The sequence below is a fragment of the Cyprinodon tularosa genome, unplaced genomic scaffold, assembly GCF_016077235.1.
Source record: "Cyprinodon tularosa strain WSP-4 unplaced genomic scaffold, ASM1607723v1 ctg75, whole genome shotgun sequence".
Classification (NCBI taxonomy): Eukaryota; Metazoa; Chordata; class Actinopteri; order Cyprinodontiformes; family Cyprinodontidae; genus Cyprinodon; species Cyprinodon tularosa.
Window position 1 is genome coordinate 858439 of NW_024039507.1, and position 24731 is coordinate 883169.

A 24731-nucleotide genomic window follows, 5' to 3' on the forward strand; every position below is an offset into this window, starting at 1 on the left:
ACTCAAACAAACCCATCCATGTCAATACACAGAACAAATTATTGTAATCAAATCCTAATTTCACAAATCAATCCGTCCTTCCTCTGTTCTTGCACTAAATGTTGACTCAGACTCCTACAGGCCACGGTCTGCAGAGAATGGTGGGCTTTGAGAGCAACTGGCCGGCGGCCACATGAGACGGCCTTGTGTCTGGGAGGCATGGAGCATGGAGGTTAGCAGGTTCACCATCCCAGCTAGTGATGGCCACAGCTTGGACATGCATATCCAACCCAACCATGCGGGGAAGGCAGTCAGCCAAAGATAGGATGATAACCTGCACATAAACAGAGGATTAGTGTATATATGCATAGAGCTGCATTATGCTGCTATCAGAAAGATCTCACAGCAAAAACAGACACTCATGTTTCTCACACATAAAATCTGCCCTGCGGACCCTTATCTGATTGCATGTAAAAAATTATTTGGATCAATTCTATAGAACAAATACCAAAAAAGAAAATTGGCATGTAGAGTTAAAAGGACTTACACTCAGAGGTGGGTTTAGTAGCTGGGAATCTTACTTAAGTAAAAGTATTACTACTTCATCATATTTTTACTCAAGTAAAAGTAAAAAGTAGCCTTTAAAGAAATGATTCAATTAAGCAAGTAATTTTGAACAGAGGGTGCTGTGAAATGTATTTCTTGTTTTTTTGGAGCTAAAATCCTATAGGCCTATTTAAACTAAAATAAAAATAAATAAGTAAATCACTAGATTCACTACTTTGAAAGTGCAAGGTGGAAACATGCTCTTATTTTGAGCTACAGGCAGGGTGCCCTGGAGATAAAGTCTCTCATGAGCGGACAAATCCGAAATGCGTTTCTTTTCTGACATTAGACTTTGTACATTTACTAGTCTGAGCGGGATGCCTCTTTACTTGGCGACCACTAGCCCACTTGACGTTGTACGCAACATAACTTCCATGAAATTGTGTTGATTAGGCCTCAAAATAATAAAATAAAAATCCAAATACACGCAAAAGTAAAAAAAAAAAAATTCTAAATGATTCCCTAAAATATTTATAAGAAATTTATAATTTATAAAAAAAAAAAAATACTGCAGCATCTGCAGCACCCCCACGTCCCGCAGCCATGCAAATAAGAGGAATTATTTACTTAAATTATTTGATTTAAAAATTTTTGACTTATAAAACCTTCAAAATCAACAGTATACAGTAGAACAGGTAAAATTACAATAAACTGTGTACTCTATTATGGCAGACTCAGCAGATGGAAAATTACCTTAAACTAATGAGCCTTGAGAACAAAAAATTAAGTTTGACTCTTAATGTTGCATGTTTGTTTAAAACGAGCTTTTTTTCATTAAGTGAACTTATTTATGATAACACATGGATTAGCTAGAGAGAGTAGTGATATTCTATCATATGTTTACTCAAGTAGAAGTAAACAGTACAATGGTGTAAAAATACTACTTAAAAGTACATTTGTTTGTTACTCAAGTAAATGTGAGTAAATGTAACTAGTTACTACCCACCTTTGCTTTTTCTTACATTTCTGACCAGGTGGTCCAATTTTCTGAAGCTGTTACAGATCAATAAATGTAATGTGACTCATTTCTGGTAACACTAACCAGTTTCTACTGCACAAATTGTGCAGAGAGGACTTTTGGCTATGTTTAGCTCCAAATTATGTGGATATGAAATATGACAAGCCAGTGAAGGTCTCTAGATTGTTTAATTTTAAAGATTTAATTAATCTTATAAGAACAGCCAAATATTTTTTATTTTCTTACTAATGAAGTGAGCAATTGCCCTTAAGTTTGAATGGGGCATTTTTGGACCAGAATACGATTAACTATAAGCCATTTTATTGCAGCTTTGGCTTTATATAAAGGGTAATTATCCTGTTGCTATTAACCCACCATCCTTTGCAGCCTAAAACTGGTTCATCGTCATATTTGACCAAGTTCTCAGACCCATGCTGATAATGAGCATCCCCATACTATGATACTGTCACCACCATGTTTCACTTATGAGATTGTGTGTTTAATAATGAAGGGCAGTGTCTGGATTTTGCATCGTATTTTATGCTATAAAATAGAGCAACTTACAAGTATCCTTCAGTACAAACCCAAATCGACCTCTCTAACTCTTTAAGCTTAATAAACACTTTTGCAGAATTATTCCAGAATAACAACTAAGGAGTAATGTTAACATTTTTACTCTACTTGTCTTTCCGAGATGTTTCAAATCTAATCATCCCCAGAGGATTTTGCCCCATAGCACCACATGAATTAGTCGCCATGATTGCATTTAACCTTTGCCCACCCTTTATGGCTGTTAGCAAAGGCTGACTGGAAAGTGACAGAAAGTGTGTGGATTTTGGACTGGATTATGGGATCTTGGCTGAATCTTTGAAACAGCTAAAGGGGGCTTTTTGGGAAGAATGCAGCAAGTAGGACCATGCAGCACAAAGCGGGGATGATGCAGGCATGGGAAGATTATTGCATTCTGCCCATGCATGCTTATGAGATCATGCGTGTGTGTATGACTTTGTAGAAGGTGGTTGTGAAGTTTGAGGAAGGGGTGTTGGCTGGCCCCCATGCAGACTTCCTCGCTCGGCCGTGGGGTCGGCAACATTTCTCAAAGGCAGCATTGTCCCTCCCTCGGCCCTCTCTCAATCTCTAGCAAAGTAAACATCGACTACAGCAGCTGAGTGGGAGGAAGGAGAGGAGGGAAGCTCGCAGGGGCCACAGCGAGGATATATGAGGCAGAGGAGGAAGTGGTGCAGGAAGATTCCTAAAAGGGAGGATTGTGTGTCCTCTTTAGCAAGCTTTATCATCTATCTTCCCGTGTAAATCTTCCCGACCTGAGTCTCAAACAGTAAACACAAGCCTCTTTGAAGACGTTTTGAGTCTCTGTGTGTGCGTTGGAGGGTAAGTTTTGGTCAAAGATGGATGAAAGTTGGGTGGGTTAATGACTGAGGCACTGCGGAGGGGCATCAGGTCAAACACAGGGCTGCATGTTTCAACACCTCGGTGTTGTGGAGCTAAAAGCACATGGATCAAGGTTGAACAGGCCCTGACTGTCTGATCTCTGACCTCATCTGATCTGAACAGGGAGCATTGGGTTTCAGCTCTGTCTGGATTCAAGAAAACAACTATGAACCATAAGATGATTATACTTCAGGCTATAAAATCACATTGTGCAGTATTTTATTTTCATAGCGTTTTTTTATGAAAGTGTAAGAATGTGTAAGTGTACAGATTCTGTGCGGCCCCCTCTGAGGTTGGCTGTAACTTAATCTCCCTCCTGCTGGGACCCTGGGAGGTGGTCTGTAGGAGGTAAGCCATCTCCCCCCAGGGCTCTTTGCACTCGCTCTCCTTTTTCTATTTTCTCTTTTTTACTCACATTTGTACACATACACAGAGGCCAAATGAGCTAAGCAGCATAATAAAAATGCAAACAGTATTCTTGGGTGGATTTCTTCCTCCTTCAAAATGCCTCAAGTATCACATATTTTAAGGCATGAGGAGGGAAAATGTAGAGGTTTTTAGATAATAGAAATGCAGAAAGCGGTTCAGAATTATGCATCTGACTGAGCTTTGCAGTCTTATAACAGCGCAATACATTTCCTAAAATTAAAAAAGAAATATGAAAGAAAGTAAGCACACTAAACATGTTTAATCAAGGCTGCAGGAATTCATTGTATAAAATGATATGTATTCTGACTAGAATGATAGATTTTAAATAAAGTGTTGTAAATATCTCTGAAAAACTGAGAAATCTTTAGCGGAGTGTTTTTTGTTAAAATTTCTTTCCATTCTTGTCATTTTCCAAAAACTATACAAGCTATAACCTGTACTTTTCTTCCTATAGTCAGAACAGTTTTAATCTATTAATTAAAAAGGTCTCACACTGTATAGAATTTATATATGAATGTAATGGTAGGATCAAAAGTGAAATCAATGTGCGATACATTATAAAAAGCAAACAAAAGCAACAAAAAAAATCCATATTCATGATCATTATATAATTCACTTTACAAAATTAATGTTAAAATTTACAATTAATAATTGAAAAAAGGAAAATATGTTAAAAGTTAGAGAAGGATTCATTAAATCCACCTGTGCAAGGGGGGTCCTGGCCAAGTCAAGCAGTTTAATTTAGTACAAGCTGGACTTACTAAAGAGAATTAACTTGCAGTAGTTCTAATATATAAAATAAAAATAAAATCTTATTATCAAATTCTGAAAGACGAGATAAGGCTGAAAGAACTTATTTAAAGTTTTTACCAACCAAGTTTATATGATGATCAATGTTTTTTCAAAACAGATCAATTGTCACAATTAAATGTTTCACAGAACAATAAAAGCCTAAGAAAGGACTCATGTAGAGCAAGCTTGTTTTATACCTATAAAGAGAATATATATTTGTGTTCTGACGCGAATGTAACAGCTACACAAATCTGTCATATTCCTGTAGTCTCACATTGGATAAAAAAAAGAAATTTCCTCAAAGAAAACCTTAAAGGAAATACATGTTTATTCATAAATAAATAATTAATATGTGCTTTTTAACTTCAATCTTCTGTCTTCCCATCTCAATAAAGTCTGGTTGATAACTCTTTCCATATCAGCAGGGTCGACTTAGGCCTCGCTTGATTGATTACTTTTTGCAGAAGGACTAAAAAGTCTAAGGAAAGTTGAACCTGTAACAATATTAAAAAGGGATTTCGCTAACTTTTATTTTCTCTTGCTTTTAGTGCAACAGAAGGAACAGAGATAAATGCATGTGGAAATGTTTAATCTCTGGTGTTATAAACATAAATCTGGGACCGATTTACAATGGTCTCATTTCTATATCTGAACTATATTCACTTTAGAGTCAGAAGAAGATGGAAACAGTAACAGGTATTTCCTAAACGCATTCAGAGAAATGCCTCCCAGAGAAACAAAATACAACCACACCAGCTGTGAATTGCTTTCTTAAAAACCCATGAAGGATCTACAAGGATTCTGGTTGTTTTTTGTCTGTTTCTGAACGTACATTTTTTAAAATCCTTAAATTAAATTTAGATATTTTACTCCCTTTACCTCTTCCAAAAATATTATGATCGTATATCTTTTGTTATGAAAGTGAAACAAAGATATAAGCTGTAGGTAATTTTTAAACTATTATAAATAAGGTATATTAATCTTTAAAAAATGAGTAACCATTATTGATGTCTGTTTACTACTGCCAAACCAGAGCCTTTTTTACTGGGTCAAATCTTTAATCATGGGATCTGATTTTCCCAGTGGAACCAAAATGCTTCCCGGGTTCCTGGAAAGGTTTTTGCGGTGGAAACAGGCCTTATCTGAACAGAAAATCACTCCCTTAGTAGAATATGACCTGAATCCATATAGAGTAGAACCTTTTATTCTAAAATACAGATCAGGACATGTCAAGAACACGATCCATATCCTCAATGGCAGCACTGAGGAGGCTAAAGAATGGATCTAAAAAGAAAGAGACGAATGTTCTTTATTTTGCTGGTTTCAGCAGTAATATGTAAAAACCTGTAAGTCATTATGTCCAAACCTGCTGGTGTTGCCATTAAACAGGTGGAAAGATAAATGACTAAGGCATGGGTAATTTATGACCCCTGACCTCTTGCAGCTGGATTCTACAACTCAGGCTAGGAGTAAATAAAATGAAGTACTTTTCCAAACAAGCTTATGGGCAGAAATATCTGAAATTATTACAACTCATCTCCTCTTGTAGATTCATCATAAACCTGAAGATTTGCAACTCTTCCTATCAACAACCAGTTAATGGGGGAGATAAAGTGTGTTATACTGAATGATTGATATGTTTACAGTGAAAGACCCAGATTAGGTCACTCCTTTACTTCGTCTTGTGTGGTTACTGATGTGTCTAGATGTAGTAGCTACCAAGGACCCCACCTCTGCTGGTGCATAAATCCACCAACAGCTTTCCTCTCTCCTGGATCCCCCAGCACACACACACAGGCAAACAGCTGAGAGGTTTTTATGGCTTTTGTCATCCTTATTCAACCTCCTTCTCAGACAGGAAACCTGTTTCCACTCTTTCATTCTCCCTTTCTTTCCCTCCCTCTATTTTTCACTTTAAGTCTTGGCTCACTGTTGAGTTTTTTTTTTTCTCTCATCTCATTCTTCTCTGCTTTCCTACTACATTCACTTGAATACTGCTGTAGAAGAATAGTCTGAATTATGCACTTTTTAAGAAACGTATTGAGGATTCAATTTTTTCCCCCAAAAATTTCTGCTGTTCATGCTGTTAATTAAAATATCAAATTTGAACTTTGTTACAAAGGTATTATGTAATATAATGCATGCAGTCCCCAGAGAAGGGCTTGAAGAAACACTATATGGACTGCTGCATTGATAAGACCTGGAATACAGAAATAAAGAGGGACCAGAAGTGAGCAATAATACAGTGCAAAACTACTACTAATTATTTTGGGATTTTATATAAGAAAAACAGTAATAATCCCCCAAAGATACAACAAGAAGTGGGATAAGAAGGAGAAAAAGTGAGGAAATTAAGAAAAATGGTAGGAATAGGTTAAGTAAAGCAAGGAGAAAGTGCAACAGGAAGCTTTGGAGCGAGCTACCGATGGGCTCCAGCCAGAGCTTTCAGACACAGAGGAATTCCAGGCAGAAGGCAGGGAAGGAGGGAAGGTGCCAGGAGGGAGGGAGCAGCCAAGCAAGGAGGGTGGGTCGCACTTGTGGTTTGTTGTCAAAGGGAGACTACAGTAAGAAAAAGGAAGAGAGCATGCTTAGAGCAGCTAACGGCCTCTAAAATGTGATAAACTGGTTCAGCTGTACGTTTAATTATAAATTAAATACAAACAGATTTAGTTATTTTTCAAAGAAATGTATTACTTAAGATTTTAGACTGGAAAAAGGTAGATTAGCGGTGGAGCACTGTATCTTTCTCAACGATTAAGTTATCCAAGATAGAGGTGTTGGTCTGTTATAAATGGTTTACACCAATAGAACCCCCTTAGAAACTTTGTTTTCTAGATATGGGAATATTCAGAGAATAAAACATATATGCAAACAATAAATACCTACTTAAAAATGTTAGGGATAATTTTGGTGTAAAGACCTTATGGGGAGATTGATTCTAATCTTCACAAGTGTAGACAAATGGTCTGAATAGCACATCATGAGATTGATGTTATCACCAGGTCTTTGCTTCAGCATATAAGTAGTGATTGTGTACATTTCCAAGGAATAGTGCATACTTGTGTACATATTTTACCTTTAGGCTGCAATGCCCTGCAATGCCCATGTGTTAGGATTTATTGACATGCCTTAAACAGCAGAAGCCTATCTTCCTATGCCAATAAGAAACAAGGGAGATATGCAGCAGTTTGATGGCAATCAAATATTGTTTCCTGGTCTTTAAAAATGGAAAGGATTTCAAATCATATTAAAAACAATTTGTTGGTGCTGCATATTTTCTGTGTGAGAGATTTATTTTTAAATTTAAATTGAGAGATACTCAATTTGTCGCAGAGAAAGATTAGGGTATAAACGGTCTATAGAAAGCCTTCGGATTGAGATTTTACGTTATGTCAGTAAGCCTGGTGGCTGGTAATACAGTAGGTAATAGTAAGGTTTATTTCTCAGCATAGTGAATGGACTAACTAACGGATGGATGCAAATGCTTTTGATTAGAGGGAAATCGGCTCTAAATTAAGACATTCTTCTCAGATTTTTTGACACAAAATCATCATTGGAAAAGGCTGATTTAGCTGGACAATTTGGGTGGACAGGAGAAAAATCAGCCTAGCCAAAGTTGTTTAGCTCGTCTCCTTAAAGGGCTGGTTATACTCCCGCAGCAGTGTGTTGCAGGGAGCTTATCGCAGTTATGACACACACGCAGACGACCTGTTTTCTGAGTATAAATCATGCTTCATAGCTAATCTTTTATCCATCACGAGTAGCGGCGCAGGGGAAGTAACGAAGTAATGTTTATAGTCAATGCTCTGATCAGATTGCCTTCATAATATAACTATATTTACGGTATCTCTCTAAATTATTAATATCCATTTAACTTATTCACATTTAATATAAAAAAAAATAAGATGTCATGTAGGAAACTCAGCAAGCATGTAGGAGGATGTTATCTGTTAAGAGAAAAACTGAACTCTTTGCCCTACATCTGATATGCCATTTGGTGGGAAAACCCTGAAGAATTATCCCCACAATGGCACATGGTAGTGGCAGCATCATGCTATGGGTTTGTTTTGGATGTTTTTGCAGGAGAGGAGAGGAGAGGAGAGGAGAGGAGAGGAGAGGAGAGGAGAGGAGAGGAGAGGAGAGGAGAGGAGAGGAGAGGAGAGGAGATCAAATCCCCGACCTCTATTACAGTAACTCTGCCAGGCCTCTCTACCTCCAGCAGTGCATGCATTCCCTCTAACCCTCACTCCTCATCTTTCATCTCTGTTCTCCCACACTTCCATGTAAATAAAAAACACCTCAGCTCTGCTCCCTCCTGACTTTCTCAGGCTTTATCCCCCTTGCCTTCTACTTCTCTCTTCTTTTCCTCCTCAGAGACTCCCACTACGTCTATCTTTCCCGTCTTTTCTCTTCACACACACGCACAAACCCACACACCCCTCCTCTCCCTCCCATTGAATCCTGTGGCCTCTCCCTCCACAGCCAGTGATGCAATCCTCTGACTCCTGCGTGCAATCTTAGGGTCTGGAGTTGGCTCACCAGCCAAGCAGGGGCGTATCCACAGCATGCTCAGCAGGAAAGCAACAGGAGGGGAAAAGATTGGAGGCGAGAGAAAATAGGGAACACAGCCAGTATGTGAAAGAGGAAAACAGTCTGAAGCTGTGCGAGCTCATGGTGGGAGATCTGACAAAAAAGTACCCTAATGAAAAGTTTACAGTTTGTGCTGCTGCTTTAGAACTAAACTGTTGGCAAACCCAACTTTGTTTTGTGTGCAACTGGTTCGTTGTGTGGGGTTTTTGTAAATTGCCTTAAATGTTTTGGAAGAAGCTTTGGAAAAAAATACAGCCCATGATCAAACAACATAACATCTCAGCTCTCGTCAGCCCACAAACCAGCTGTGTCTGTTTTGCTGGGATTGCTGGAGCTGGATTTCAGGAAGTGACAGCTCGCCGCTACTCCCACACTGAACGCTATCATTCCTGCTGACTCACACAGCATTAGCATTATTGTCATATGAAATTCAAGTCATATTTAAATCTGCATCTTCCTCAAAGAAAAACTTCTTCGGATTACGTCTGTTGGGTCACAGCTCAGGTAGCAACATCTGTTAATAGCTGTGTGTATTGTTAACAAAAAATGCTATTTTGAATTTTGCTCCTACAAGGCTTGCAGTAAACATGTAGAAAAGTATGATCTGAATCAATGCAAACTAACCAAGAATGGGATGGAGTATTTAATTTAAAAAAAAAATGAACTTTCCAACAATTATTTTTAGGGATTTCTAAAAACAATTTATTGCATTGGTACATTTCCTTGACGACATTAAAACTTTATTAGATGTCATTTTTTTTTTCCTCACCTGTGGTTTACTTGGGGATCTACAAGAAGTTAAATTACAAAAAAAAAATTATAATAATATCTATTGACAGTTTTGGAAAAGACCCCCCCTTTGGTGAAACATTGTAATGACAGCATCATGCTGAGGGGATGCTCTTATCCAATAGGAACACAGATTCTGGTCAGAACTAATGAGAAGACAGATGAAGCTGTATATGATAGGAATAAAAAAATGAAACCCGTCACAGGCTTTAAAAGACGAGACTGTATCTATTTCACTGCGATTGCTGGAAGGGGATTTTGGAAGTAACACCAATCTGATATGGTCCCACACCGAACGTGCTCTCTGTCCGATAAAAAATATTTATGGTGATGACACCTTACCTCAAAAACGTCCTTTTTTTCAGTTTTACTCTGTTTGAGCAGAACAAATAAGGTGTTAGCACAGTGTGCGGTCACAGCAGTATGCAACATTCTTTAAAGGTGGAGGCGTGTCCATTCAAAAAATAATCTTATCCAAGAAAATTCATTGAAAAGAAGGCTGATGGCATGACCGCAGACCTTTAAGGACCTCTAAATGTTACAAAGCTGTTTTATTTGATTTGATTTGGAGCAACTGTGACTTATTTACATATATAAGCACTTAAGGAGGTAAATACAAACCCTGTTCAGTTACACTTTACCAGATTTATGGAATCAGATTCCCCCTAAAAGAGGTAGCATTGAGCGTAAGGTGAGGTCAGGATTATACAGCTTGAACGTGCTTTAATCTTTAAAATACCAAGTTCACTTAGCACACACTAAAAGTAAACGATGGACACCACTTCCTAAATACCAGAGTCAGGTTTTAGACTTTAAAAGGATGAAGTAGATCGAGCTCTTAGAGTCGATATAAAACCAAACAGATTGAGCAGACCCACAGCACTGACTGTGTTCTGTGGAGTTCAGGCCAGTTGAGAATACTGTGGTACCGCTCCAGCTTTGGGAGGGGCGAAGTCTGTCTCACAGTCATTTCCTGGACGCGGATATTATGGCACCACACGCTTGAGAAACAAACCCCTTTCACACCGGCATGCCGACCTGAGCCACCTTCCCTTTGCTTGCAACTCAATAAAACAAGTGAACGCCGGAAAATCTCTGGGAAGCAGGTCTTTTTTATTCAATAGCTGCAGTAATATGATCTCAGCTGCAGGTTTATGCAACAGGACCTACAGGAGGCTGATGCAAAGCATTAGGTGTTGAAGTTATCTTAGCACTGCTGAAACTTTTCAGACTTTTTTCCCTACTCTGGATTTTTAAATGTTCCCTCTCAAGATGCGGAGAAATTATCATTCAAGCAGAATTCGATCACTTTTAACTGGTTAATGTAATTACATCGTTTTAAACTCCTTAAAGCTCAGAAGACTTTTAGTAAATTCCTGCACCTCCACCCAAACCTGCACCTCCAACTTTTGTAGAGGACTGGGTGACCCCTGTGCAGGCATTCAGAGCAGATGTGCTCTGGATTCTGCACATTTGGTACAGTCTCTCACCAAAGAATTCAAACCACTTACAGTTTTTTAAAGGTTAAACATTTTCAAGTCTAGCCCCATGTTCTTTGACTGGATTATTCTAATGCATAGAAATTTTGTGATCTAGACCATATTAGTGTAGCTCCGGCTGCAGGTTTCCTATTCAGTGTGCAATTTCAGGCATCCTTGAACAGGATAATAAGATACAAACTGAGGAAATTTAACGTGTTTCAATTTTTCTAATGATTTTTAAACATAAAACGAACTGTTTACATAGGAGGGGGAATAGGACAGCACTTCCAACATAAAGCATTTTGAAAGGAGAGGAAAGCAAGAAAAGGAAGAAATAGAAAAGAAGAATTAGTAGAGTAGCCAAGACTCCTGCTGCTGCTTTAAACTTGGGGTGTTCCCTTTATATTGTCTTTGTTTGAGCCGATGTCTCTTTCATCTGATCACACATTAACACAGAGTTAATGTCTTTTCCTCATTAGGTTTCTCCAAGTTAACCATAGCGCCTATTTTCTCTAAGCAACCCTCCACCCCCTCTGTCGCATCGTCTTCATCGCTGGCAAAGCTACAAGGTCAATCTGACCACTTTTTTATATATCTTTTTCATCTCTTTGTCTGCATCTCTCTTCATTTTCTCCTCCCTCACAGTATTCCTGTATTCTGGTTCCACTAAGTGACAAGCTCCACCCTGCAGCTTTCATCTTTTGTGGCTCCATCCAAAAGAGAGAAACAGCAAAAAGAGAGCAGAGAGGAGACAGATGCAAAGGGACAGATGGAGGCGGCTGAGATGGCAGCAGACATGGTTGGATCATAATGCTGCAAAACGCAGCTCCACTTAGACTCTTTAAATGAGTTGACATTTCCAATTTGTGTGATCTCAAAGAAACAAGCAGGAAAAAGAATCTGAAACTGATTTCTGATTATCAGGCTGCAAAACCTGCAGTCAGAAACCATAAAAGAAACTTTAAAACATTTTGTACTAGAGATCCTGAATTAAAGGTGCAGGCCAGGGAGGAAAGAAAAAAATCCTTAAAATTCTTATTTCTTAAAGTCAATAATTAATACTTGAACAAGGACAGTTTTAGATAAAGAAAAATATATAAGCTCCTCTGAAAAAAAAAAACAACATAACTATGAAGTCCCCCTGCTTTGACATTCAAACTGGGGTCCTTTGGATTTATTAAAAGCATTTTGTTAATTTATTGCAATATTATTTGCCAAAATATAAATAACTGTGAGGTGAATACTGTTTTCATAATGTTCCATCAATTTTTTTTACATCTTAAGACATTTCCTTGGTATTTGGTAGCATTGCCTTAAAGGCACACTGCATAATTTTTGGCCACTATGGGGCGCTAGACATGTAACTCCCTGTATTTTGATTCTACTAAACATCGAAAATAAAAGATATATGACCGTATACTAGAAGCAAAGTGTTAACTTACCAGTCTAAAAATAAAGTTGAGAGAAGACAATCAGTTTTACATCTGGATTCTCCTTTCAGCCTGCACCAACCAACTAACTCATTTCCAAGATAGACTCTTGTTTTTCCTCGTGCACAATCCCTTTCACGTTTTCTCTTTTTATCCTCCTCAGAAGGTTTAAAAAAAATGTTCTTGCTTCAGCCATGACTAGTAGTCGAGCAGGAGGGAAAAAAAAGTAGAGCAAAAGCCTTGGCTCCATGGCTATATAAGAGTCATAAAGCGATACGTTCCAGGCCACATGACCTGGCCAACGACAGTTCGTCTTCTCCCAGCTTACATAGTCTGTATTTCAAGAGGGTAGCCTAGCTCATAGCAATGAAAGTGCCAAGCGCTGTATATTGGCCTGAGAAATCATAAAAATTAGTTATGCGTGAACCCTTTAGGTCACAAAGTCTGCTGTGCGCCTTTAAGAACAATGTGATTTGGGTCTAATATTTGCTTAAACATCCTTCAACAAGCCTCCTGCAATCATTTTCTGGACTCATTACTTCTAAAAGAAGTGGTGTACGTGAACCAGGTTTGTATGCCTTGCTGTTCTCACACAAACCTTTTGTGATTACGGCCAAACGTGGCAAAGCTAGCTTCATCTGAACACCATATATCTCCAAAAATGAAGCCGTTTGCCCCTAAGCTCATTTCCCTGGGTCTTTTACTTTAGTTTTGTGGTTGGCTCCCACATTTTGCACAAGAACCCACCAGTCTTTGGGACATGGAACCTGCTTCCTTCCAGAAGAGCATGGCGTTCCAATGCTTATGATTGGATACAATTATTTCAGTGGCTGAAAATACCACCTTCAGGGATTTGGAATTTTTGTCCAGGCATAAACTAGACTGATGAGGTCTACAATTTATTTCCTGACATTTGCCCTGATTTCCTTTGATTTGTCAACAAATTAACTGGCTTTTAGCAAATAGATTTAATTCAGGTAATCCAACCTGACCTGAAAGAGGAATGACTTAGTCAAATTAATGTCAGACCGTGAGGGGGAAAAAAAGGTTGCACAGTGTATATCTGGTTTCAGCTGTGCCTTTAGGAACCAAAATGAAAACAGTGAGGCTGCTTCTTAGAGCATCTTAGACCAGAACACGCCTTGAAATGCAACCTCAAACTTAAAACCTTTCCAAATTACATAAGGCTACTTCTCAAGAAAACTCCGGTACATATGAATTAAATTAGTGCTGGAAACATCTCCAAACCACCACCAAGAAAGTAAACACTCACAAGCCAGGCTTTTTTTTTTTTTCTCTTCGCTTCCTCTCTCATTTACAGCATATATAGAAAGAACAGTCTGTTATATAATTTACTCGTTGCTCATGAAGCAGGGCGGGGGGTTTATATGGAAAGGGAAGAAATTCAAAGAGGTAGAAGAGAGGTGGAGACTTTAAGATGGGTGGGTGGGTGGGGGGGTAGTCTGTTAGCTGACAGGACTGGATGTGCCCAGACAGAGAGCTGGGGCCCAGGCCCAGACTTGAGCTCTTTTTGAATCTCTAAAATACCTCACCCATCTCTCCCTCATCCCCCTGTCTAAAAGAAAAGTCCCACCATCAATCCCACTCCCCTTCTCTTCCTTCCAATGAGTAATTCCTCACTCGTGTTTACTGACAGAGCCCCTCTCATCTGACTCCTCCCTTTCTCTCCCCATCAAACAAGTAATCACGCACATACATACCTCAGCCATACCGTACTGCCGTGGAGCTATTTGGGGTATACAAGAGAATCCGGGGAGTTAACCAAGCGAGTAAATAATAATCCAAACCAGCTGGGTTTCTGCTGAAAACGTAGTTTGGAGTTTGAGCTTCAAAGCATATAAAATCTGTAATACTTGTTCTAAGTTTACCATCAGAGACTAAATTGGGGTTTTTTATTCGGATAAAATGGTAGGGACTAAGATTTCCTTAAAAAAACGTTTTCATATTTTGTCATATTACAATCAAAAACTATTTTATTGTATATTTTATTTAATAGCCCAACACAAAGAAGCTTGTAGTCGGTTAGCGGGGTTTGAGGTTTTTTTCTGCTGAGTTTATGTCATAAAAATTATAAATGATTTGTGTGCATTTATATTTGATTGCTTTATACTGATATAAAGAGTAGTGGTTAGGGTATTGGGCTTGGAACTCTGAGGTACTGAGTTCGAGGCCCACTCCCACAGACTGCCACTCCCTGAGCAAAGACCCTTAACCCCACACTGCCCCCGGGAGCCGCACAATGGCAGCCACTGCTCCCTAAGGGGATGGGTTAAATGCAGAGAGCTGATCTTGTTGCTCTGTACTTGTGACAGTATAATGACAATAAAAAGCTGGGGGAAAAAAGAGAAAAGGAATCTCAAAATTAAATCAAGCTCTTCCAATTAGCTTTCAGAAGTTACTTAGAAAACAGAGTCAACCTGTGTTTAATTGAATCTCTGTTTAAACACAGCTGTCTAAGACGCCTCAGAGGTTTGTTGGAAAAAAATTATGAGCAAACTAATGTGAAAGTTAATCTGACCAGGTTGGGTTGAATTGAGCTTTCTGGACTTTATGCAAAAAGTGGAGGAAAACTAACCCTGCACATTATACTGAATGCCTCATCGCCATGGTGAAACAGGGAAGCGGCAGCACTATATTGCTAATATCTGTTTGGAAGATAGATGGAGCTAAATACATGACATGCTGGGTTAAAATGGTAATCAGACTGCAAAGGACTGACTGAAAATATATAGAGCAACAAATTAAAAGTATAGATGAAAGAATAGCAATGTGTTAGAATGGCCTAGTCAAAGTAAGGCAAAAATCCTATTAAGAATCTGTGTCAAGATTTTAAAAATCTGGTTATAAACGTAGTTTCTAGATATGAAAATCTAGCAGAGGCATATCCCAAAAGGTTGGTTTCAAAAAGTCTCTCAAAAGGTGCTAAATCCAAATGCATGCCACACTTTTTAGATTTCTAGAATATGCTCTACTTTGTGTTAGGTCCAACTCATAAAATACAGTTAAATTATGTCAATGTTTATTGTAATATGCCAAAAGCAGAAAAGTTAAAGGGAAGTGAACTCTTTTGCATGTTGTTTTAGGACAGTAACCAGTAACGGTGCAAAGCCATGCTCATATTTAACAGCACAGACAGTTGCCAAAGCCACAAAAAATGGTAAACGGGAATGAACATTTTTGCAAGCCTCTGGAAAGTCCAAACAACCAATCAAAAGAATACTTCTATCCTTCAGCTCCTTCACATTAATTTTATGCTGTTATGTCATAATCTTATTCTTTGTTCAACTGTTCCTCTTTAAGAGCATGTTGTGCCAGACATGTTCTGCAGATTGTTTGAAGATGTTTTCTGGCTGAGTTTCTCTCATGAGAATCACAGTGCTGGGAGTGCAGAAAGTACTTTAAAAATTAGAAGAGCCTGGGTGGGGTAGTTGGACTCAAACACAGAGTTGTCTGTGTTTATTTTGGAAATGCAGGCCCGCAGACTTGAAGCTGAGGAACTTATTCCTAATCTTTGCTATTAGAAGCAAGACCTCTGCATTCGTTCTGGATGCCCCACACAGGTGATCTAAAGAGGAAGAGCTTGAGACACTTTTGACCGACCATTGGGACCCAGGAAATGTCTGCACTGAGAGGAAACAGCAAGGCTGTGAGGTGATTAGTGGTTACAGTTTAACTGAGGAAAAATGCACGGTGTGTGAGCCACGCCAGCCAGGCGACGAGGAGGTATGCGCTGGTGTCTTTCAGCTTCCCCGTCTGTATGAGTCAAGCCCTTCCCTGCATCCGTTCGGACTATTTTTAATGTATGGGTTCAAGAGTCTGAGCATCGCCCCATGAACACATCACATTAACCACCAAAGGGTGATTCTCTCACTTTTATAAACAAGAGCAATTATCAAGCAAAAAGTGTTGTTATTTCCACTATTGCCTTTAAATAACCTGTGTTTCAGGTGACTTTTTTTTTGAGTCACATTAGCACTTTCATATTTGAGGTTTATGGGGTTTCAAACAGTTCAGCTACCAGTAATGGTTTGGCGTAACAGTACAGACAGTAAATCCTTAAAATAAGAATATGCTTGGTGACTGGATACAAAACAAACAACATCATCTCATTTTTGTAGTGAATTGTTATGCTCCAACCAAAGAGACAGCGCTTCCCTCAGCTGCATTTTCAAAGCCTTTCTTACCTGTTTGTATGTGAAATCAAAAGAAATCCAACTTCACCACAGGAATCCTACATAAAATTTTCTGCATCTATGGGAAGCTTGATCCAAGTGTGTATCAGGTGCCTTGTTTTCCCAGCAGGCCGCCTCATTCACTGACCACCATAATCCTCGGCCCCCTGCTGCTCACTTGCCTTTTAGCTTGATCATAATCCGCAGCGGCTATATAGCACCCCACTGCGATATGAATTCAAGCACTCAAAGTGGCTTTGCAAGTTTGAACAACTTAACATCTCGTTCCCCAATTGCGATGTCCACAGCTGCACTGCTGGACTGGTAAACATGCTGTTTTCTTACTCTGCACTGCATAAAAAGCTTGTGCACTCCAATACTAAAAGCGGCTTTAAAAGGCAAAAGAAAAACATAAACTGAAAAGAGTATTAAATTCCACACAGGCTATTCATCAACTACCTTAGCCTTAAAAATGCTACATCTACTAATTATTTTCTGTCAGTTATTTACATTACTATAACCCCTGATGGCAAAGGGAAAAGTGGCTTTCTGTCTTTGAAAGTTGTATATTTGTTCAAATGTACCTGCAAAGCTTTTACGGCACTACTTCACCCCTTCTTAAAAACCCTACATGGTTATCAGTCAAAAAGGTGAAGGTTTTTTCTGTCCTGAACTGGAGGATCCAACTAGCTTTTAAGTTCCTTTCTGATGCCACCTGCAGCCCAGTAACGTGGATTTAGATTTTAAAAAGAAGAAAAAAAGTCTTCAAAGGCCACATCATCAATGCCTCCAACATGGCAAGTTAAATTTTGAAGGAAGCATCTAAAATGGAAATTACACAAAAAAAGATAAAGAGTTGATGTGGAATGTCTTTGTGGCTTCCAACTTTACTGGGATGACGAAAAAGATCCCACAGGAGATGTTTGCTGTGGACTCCAGTAAATCTGGAGGGCAGTGGAGCTTGAGGCTCTACAGTGGCCATTACCCTTTATCTTTGCAAAGATGAGTGACTCTTTAAAACAAGACTTATCTTATGTCTGATGAAGGACACAAAAACAGCAAGACAGTCTTATTCATTTACTTTTAATTGAATCAACAAAAGCAGCGGGGGAACTCCTAAGCCGTTTTTACAGACTATTTATGTTCTGTTTTGGGTTTTTATTTTTTTTAACCTCTGCTCAGTTAATGAGCAGCCTGCTTAAGTTTTTAGTTTAATCTTCAAAACACTTTGTTGGTCTCTTGCTCTTTTTTGAGTTTTGACAGCAGTCGCAACCTGGTTGTGATTCAGCAAGGCAAGACATTTGAGAAGGGAGGAATTAAGCCTATACTGGTATACTGTGGTATAGGCCTACTGCCCACCTCTTGTTCTCTAAAGCAGGATAACACCCTTAGGGTCCACCTTTTTTTCCACCAAAAAAACAACAGCTGTTTTCCCCTTTACAGCTTTGGACCCCAGTTGAATGATGTCATACAGTGGTAGCATGGGCTGCAATCTATAGGCAGAGGGAAAATTAAGTAAGGGGGTTTAATAACAACGCCCATGGCTTAACTCTAAGAAGCAGACTTTGCTGAATGACTGTATCCAATAGTTCATAAATTGGAGCAATTAATTTATCTTTCCACTGCGTCCCTATGAAGAGGGGAACCTCATTTTCAACAGGAAGACATAGAGCAGAATCCAAATTAAGCAGGCAGAGTGGAGAGAGGACTGGCCAAAAACCTGAGGGCCGTTTCACAAAGCAGGTTTAAAAAAACTCAGATTCAAATACTAATGCATGATGTCCTGAATTCTGAGTTGTCAGTTTCACAACAGCTGCTATGAATTAGTTCAATCAACTCTAAGTAGGTCCACTCAGAGTTAAGCGCGTGCATGACAAGTTTAAAAAGTCATTGTCAGTTGAGCCCAGAATCGACAAGCCACCATGAAAACAGGCAACAGGAAGTGCCTATTTCACCCCACTAGAACTGGAGATTTTATGAAGAAATAAAAAAAAAATGTGTTTAAAAGACAAAGAAACAGCTGCAAAGGACAGGAATATATCGAAGGAGAAGATTGTTGCTTAAATTAATGCTTAGGTTTATATGAAGCTCTATGGCAGGCCGTTTTTACGTTTATTTAAAGCACTCTCCTCTCTGTTGTTCCATTTGTTGATCTCAATCCTAGACTGAGCTATAGTAATATATTTTCTAAATTACATTTTTGCAGCAGAAACTGAATTTCAGAAAATAACAATTGTACTAGTAAGAATGAAGTTTCATTTACCTAGACATTTTTACACATTTTAAGTAGACGTCCTGAAAATTATCATGGAAACTCAGTTTCCAAAATTTGAGGTTCATAAAACTTAGAGTTTTTAGTAAACCTGCTTTGTGAAATGGACCCCTGGTCTACATGTGGTCAAATATGAATTTACCACAAGTAAATATGCATCAGTTAAAACTGTCAGCTAAAATACACACTTGTGTCCTTGATTGGAGACAAACATACACACCTGGTACTGAATGGACATCTGGATGGACAGTGTCCACTGTGAAACCTGAGGTTATTGATGACCCTCCTTCTCACTCCAGACTTTCTCTTAGATGAAAGTAATGGTTGACCTACAACTGAAATGCTCATCATCTGATTACAGGCTGTTGAACAACAGACTTTAAGGAAAAAACAATGAGAACTCGCTAAAAGGAAGGGGAAAAAAAGTGTAATTCATGAACCCAGTAGTGATATGTCTTGAGCCCAGAGATATCTGCTTGAAACAAACCCTCCTATCACCCTGTAAATATATTTTCATTCTTAATCTGATCCCTCCCAATATGTCCACGGTAACCTTCTTAATGATCAGGCCTTATTTCCCTTTAGCGAAGGCTTTATTAGGTCTGCCTTGGCTCTCTAGTCGGTTCTCTGCCCTGGCATCTCCCTGAACAATAGACCAACGGAGGCAGCCAATGGGGAGAAGGTCCATCGTAAAACCATGTCCCAGTAGACTGCACAATTAGGCATAGGCACAGAAGAATTGCTTAATTGGAAAGAAATGGCTCTCTATCTAGGCCCCCTTTCTGTGTTCATTCTTACCCCCCATACTGCCTCATATAGCTGCTGAACAGTGAGGAGATAACCAACTGGATCCATTCATAGAAGGTGACCAGTATAAACCATATGGTATGGTAACCTTCAGTTAAAATACAGTGATTTCTTGGTAACATAATAAATATTTTAAAAATCTGTAAGTAATATTTAGTTTCATGTTGTTGCTCTTTGTAGAGTTAACTATTTAGGATCTATTTAAAAAAAAACTGTCATATGTGGAGCATATCTGAGCTGACGTAACGAGTACATTTCTCCACTGAGAGATCAATAAAGTCAATAAATCAGTCAGTTAACTTCTAATGCTAACTGGTATAAAAGCTGGTATTTATTTGCACTTATTGGGCTCCAAAACTGAATCTGTTTACAAATAGAGGTCATACAGCACAGGATGTGACTCTGGTTTAATGGTATAAATGCTTTCAGAAAAACTAATAAACAGTCTGTTATGTCTGGCAGTAGTATTGGATGGATTACATACATGCAAGAAAATATATATATATTTACAGGTTAATCTGTCTGGCTACTAGGGGTGAGTATTAGCAAGGGTGTTGTGATACAATACATGTCACAATACTTGGGTCATGGTACAGTATCACCCTATTGCACTATTACTATATATTGTAGTTTTTTTTTTACCATCTATCAAAATTAAATGTACAGATAAAAAAGCAAGTGCTGTTTATGTTCATCAGAAGATATTGATCATTTAGTTATTTTTGAACACATGATGTTTGGTGTTTGAGTTGACCCACATCTTCCACTGTGACTGCCTAAAATACAGATAGTTTAGGCAGATACAGATACAGACACAGCAAAAGGACTCCACAGCTCTTCCTGCCAGAATAGCAGGTAAAATGTTTGTTTGTTTTAATCAATGTTTGGAACTAAAGAATCAATATGATATTGGCCACCCGAAAATCACGACATATCACCAAATTGATTTTTTCCCACACCCCTACTGGCTACTGGGTCAAATAACTAACCTGCATCTGGCAGAGTAAATTAAAAACAACCAATCAAAGACTGTCTGTTTTTTTTTTTTTTGTTTGTTTGTTGTTGTTTTTTTTGTAAATTGAAATGTTTCAGGAATGGCCTAAAAAAATGTTCTTTTAAGAGAAGGAAAAGTGTAAAAGCCTTCTTTAAGTCAGCTGAATAGTAGTGTGCAGCGACAGGTAGGACAGGAGTACCACAGCAGAACTCTTATAGTAAAAATAACCAGAGTTAACTCCACTCACTCTTCCACTATCTCTTACATCTTATAAAAAACACCTAAAAATATTAATTGTTTGGCTAAACACATTGTTTATTAGAGCTTTTAGGACCTTCCACACCTTGATAATGGCAACTGGCCTATGCTTGATAATACTTTTATTATTAATTATTACATTTTCCACCAGACGAAAAAACAAAACACTTAAAACAGAAGAGAGCTCTTTATCTAAACAATATCTAAATATCATTACAAAAGCAATACAACTTAGATACTGACAACAGTTGAAAAGCCATAACAATCCTTGCAATGCATACCCAAGAAAAAATCACAAAAACCTTCCAATAAAATTATGCAAAATCGAAACAGCAAAATAAAGATGAGCTCACTTTTAAAGATAAGAAACTAAAAAGGGAAGAAAATAATGCATAGTACCCACCTAATAAATACTGGTACATTTAAGAAATTGTGTATTTACCGTTCAACAACTGGTCTGTCTTCGGTGAATTATTTTGAGTCCATGTTCTTTTTTTTTTTTTTTTTTGATCATAAAAAAAGTTTTTGCTGCCTATAAGTTTTAGCTTTCGACTCAGTGCCTAACCACCCCTATAAAAAAATGTCTGAAATCACCACTGGATGGGAGCATAGATAAATATAGGACAGTCCTTGAGGAAATGTATTAATGACTCAAAATTTGTCAAATAAAATATTAAATAGAATACAGTATGGCTATAGAATAATAACACTTTTTTTTTTTACCCATATTAAATAGCCAAAGAGCTGCAGACACTGAACTTCTTGTCAAATATCAAACTCAGGGGGAACCTGTCCTGCAACAAACAGCTGATCGGTCTGCATGTGATGAGCTCCAAAATATGGGGCACCATTTGTGACATTCCTCGTAAAACGTCTGCTGATGGGTTCATGTGGGAAAGAATAATGTGTATAATAAAAAAGAAAAGGTTGGCCTGGTGATCCTAATAACATAACAATAACAATATCAGCTTTATTTAAAGCTAGAAACCTGAGTTAAAAAGGCCTAGTCTCCTAATGTTAACAATGTAAATAAACAACATTGTGATATGTTTAGTGAACAATGTAAAAATTGTAGTAAACAAGAAATAGGAAAAAATGGCAAAAACATGTTATATGCAGTAATATTTCGAAAATAGAGAGAAGAGGTCCAAATATGGTTATAGATTAAAGGGCGGCAAACTAAGCTGCAATTTTTTAAGTGACTTTTTTAAACATCTAGAGAGGGTCAATTACAACACATGCTATGAAAAGTAGGTGAGCTACAGTCAGTCTGACGTTAAAATCAGCAATAATTCTGTATATCTAATAACTATAAGATAAAGATGAAGAAATAGATTTATTTTATGATATTTGCAACCCCCCAAAACTCTAAAAGTAATATTTTTACATTTTATTGTGAGATTATCACTCAAAGTTGTGTCTTTTGTGTTTGACATCTAGATTTCTGGCAGAGGCGCGTTTGCAGCCAGCCCTGGTAAAGGCGCACTGCGGGCGCAGGGGGGGCTGAAAAATAGGTCACTGCCTTGTTTAAACTCGTGCTTTTCCTCAGCGTGGACAGTGAACGCAACATGCACAAGTGACATGCAGGAAAGGGTCGATCCTGGCTTACCTTAACAGTGAAAACGCAATGGAAAAGGCGTCTCCCTTCTGAGCAAGAACTTCCCAAAAATCAAACTCTTTGTCAGTTGATTGTTTTTGTTTTTCTTCAATGGAACCGAAATATCCAGCTGCGCTGACAGGGTCTTTGGGATTATTACTAAGTGTTTAGTAAGGCGGTCTGTACTAAGACCATTGTCGGAGTTGTTTTGAAGCTTGGAGGAGAGCGCAGCTCCGGCTATGTGACAGCCGGTGGTTGAAATCACAGCCGATCTATGGGATTCCCGCCTGATGTTTGCATGTCATGCTACAGCTGGAAACCTGTCAAAAAGAAGAGTAAACACCACAATCCATGGTGTGGAAATGAAGAGCTGCGGTCGCGCATCAGCAGCGCAGGGAGGAGTTCTTCCCAGATTCAGAGCGCATCGCGTAATGGCAGCGCTGGTCTGACGGGGGTTTGCTGTGGGGTGGTCGGACCAGAGGGATGGTGGCACGAAGGGGTCCAGAGGGAAAAAAGCAGGGCGGGTTTGGGGCTGGATGTGGGAGGATCGTCTCCCTTTTCTAGTCGGTGCTTTTCCAGATGCCAGCGTTAGGTTTGGGTCAGTTGGATTTCCTCTTCAGCGCCCTGCGTCTCCTCTATGCGTTGATGGTAGATTTCCCCCACCGCCGTCTGACGCACACAGACATCCGCCCGGAGCCCAGCAGCCAGCCAGCCCGTCAGGAGCAGCCCAGAGCCTGCCACCTCAGCGCATGCTTACTGCTCCGCCCATCCATCATGGGCAGTCCCCGGCTCTCCTCCAAGCACCCCCTCCCCCTCCTATCCCTGCACGTCTGTCTGTCCTGAGCCCCAAACAGCCAAAACCTCTATTTGTAATGTTAGGGCGTTTACAAAATCTCTAAAATCCAAATCTATAGAATCTGCATTAAATAACACCAAAAAGTTCAGAGGAAGAGCAATAATCACACTTTGACATTTTTTTTTTGTCATTATTGTAAATAATGCAAATTAATAGCTGCACACTCTAATCTTTAAGTCACTGAAAATAAGGCCTAATGTCAGAATAGGTTGTCAGATACATGCATGAAAGATGAAGAACTATGAATAAAAAGGAATTTATTTCAGACAATTTTGACAAACATCAATAAACAAATCAACCAAATATGCACAAAAAGAGATTGGTTAACAACAAACCAAACTCCAATTTCCAAACAAACTGAATTCACCTGAACATAAATAGAAACCAAAACCCTTCACCAAATAACATGACATTGTTTAATGTAAATTGTCTGAAATGTATTGTGTGTATGTATTGTATGAAGAAGTAAAACTTATTTTTCATAGCCCCTTTCCCTCTAATAGCCCGTAACATAAAGTAACCTTCCAGGAAAACTTTTATGTTTTTTATCCAGCATTCACACACACACAAAAAAAATATATATATATATACACAAGTATACACATAAATATGCACACACACACACAGATATATATATATGGTCCACATCTTTGTCTAACAAGGAAATCCAAATCTAAGTATTTTGGATTGTATTTAATAAATATGGATAAATGCCAGAATATGTCAAACAAACAGCATCATGCCAAGGAACACACCAGGGAGGCAGTTGTGGAGAAATTAGGCAAATATCTCATAGAGTACTGTTCAACCAACATTAAAAATGGACAGCCTGACTGCAAAACCTAGCAATACTGGGCTTCAAACCTAAACTGAAACCAGTCAAGGACATAAGCAGCCAAAAGGTCAAAGTTAAATCTGGAGAAGCTTCAGAGATTCTCAGCTTTACTGGAGAATTTCCAAAGCACATTCCGCAAATCTGACATTTATGGATGACAACAGCTCATTCATGAGCCAGGATTCTTTTGTAAAAGACATTCTTAATTTCATTGAGACTTCCGGATTATTGGATAAAATGAAATAAAAAGGGTCAAGAATAAAAAAATGAATGTTAAAACAAGGCCTTAAGATGTTTATTTTAAAGTTTTTTAACCTGTTAGAAACAACGCAAAGAGTCAGTGGCTGTGGACAGATTAAACCAGAATACAACATTAAAACAGCTCGGTTTAGGGCTGAGGTTTTAGGTTAGGTATT

General features: G+C 38.5%; 1 protein-coding gene across 3 annotated transcripts in view; it reads right to left on the reverse strand.

Moving 5' to 3' along the window:
* glis2b (GLIS family zinc finger 2b) overlaps positions 1-23377 on the reverse strand; it is a 30621-nt gene extending 7244 nt beyond the window's left edge. For 2 of the 3 annotated variants that reach the window (XM_038270077.1, XM_038270076.1), the window contains exon 1: positions 22637-23376. The gene's annotated coding sequence lies outside the window, so the exon portion shown is untranslated. Of the gene's footprint in view, positions 1-22636 lie in introns of all 3 variants that reach the window. The other variant, XM_038270078.1, reaches the window with a different exon arrangement.
* Between the last annotated feature and the right edge of the window lie 1354 nt (positions 23378-24731).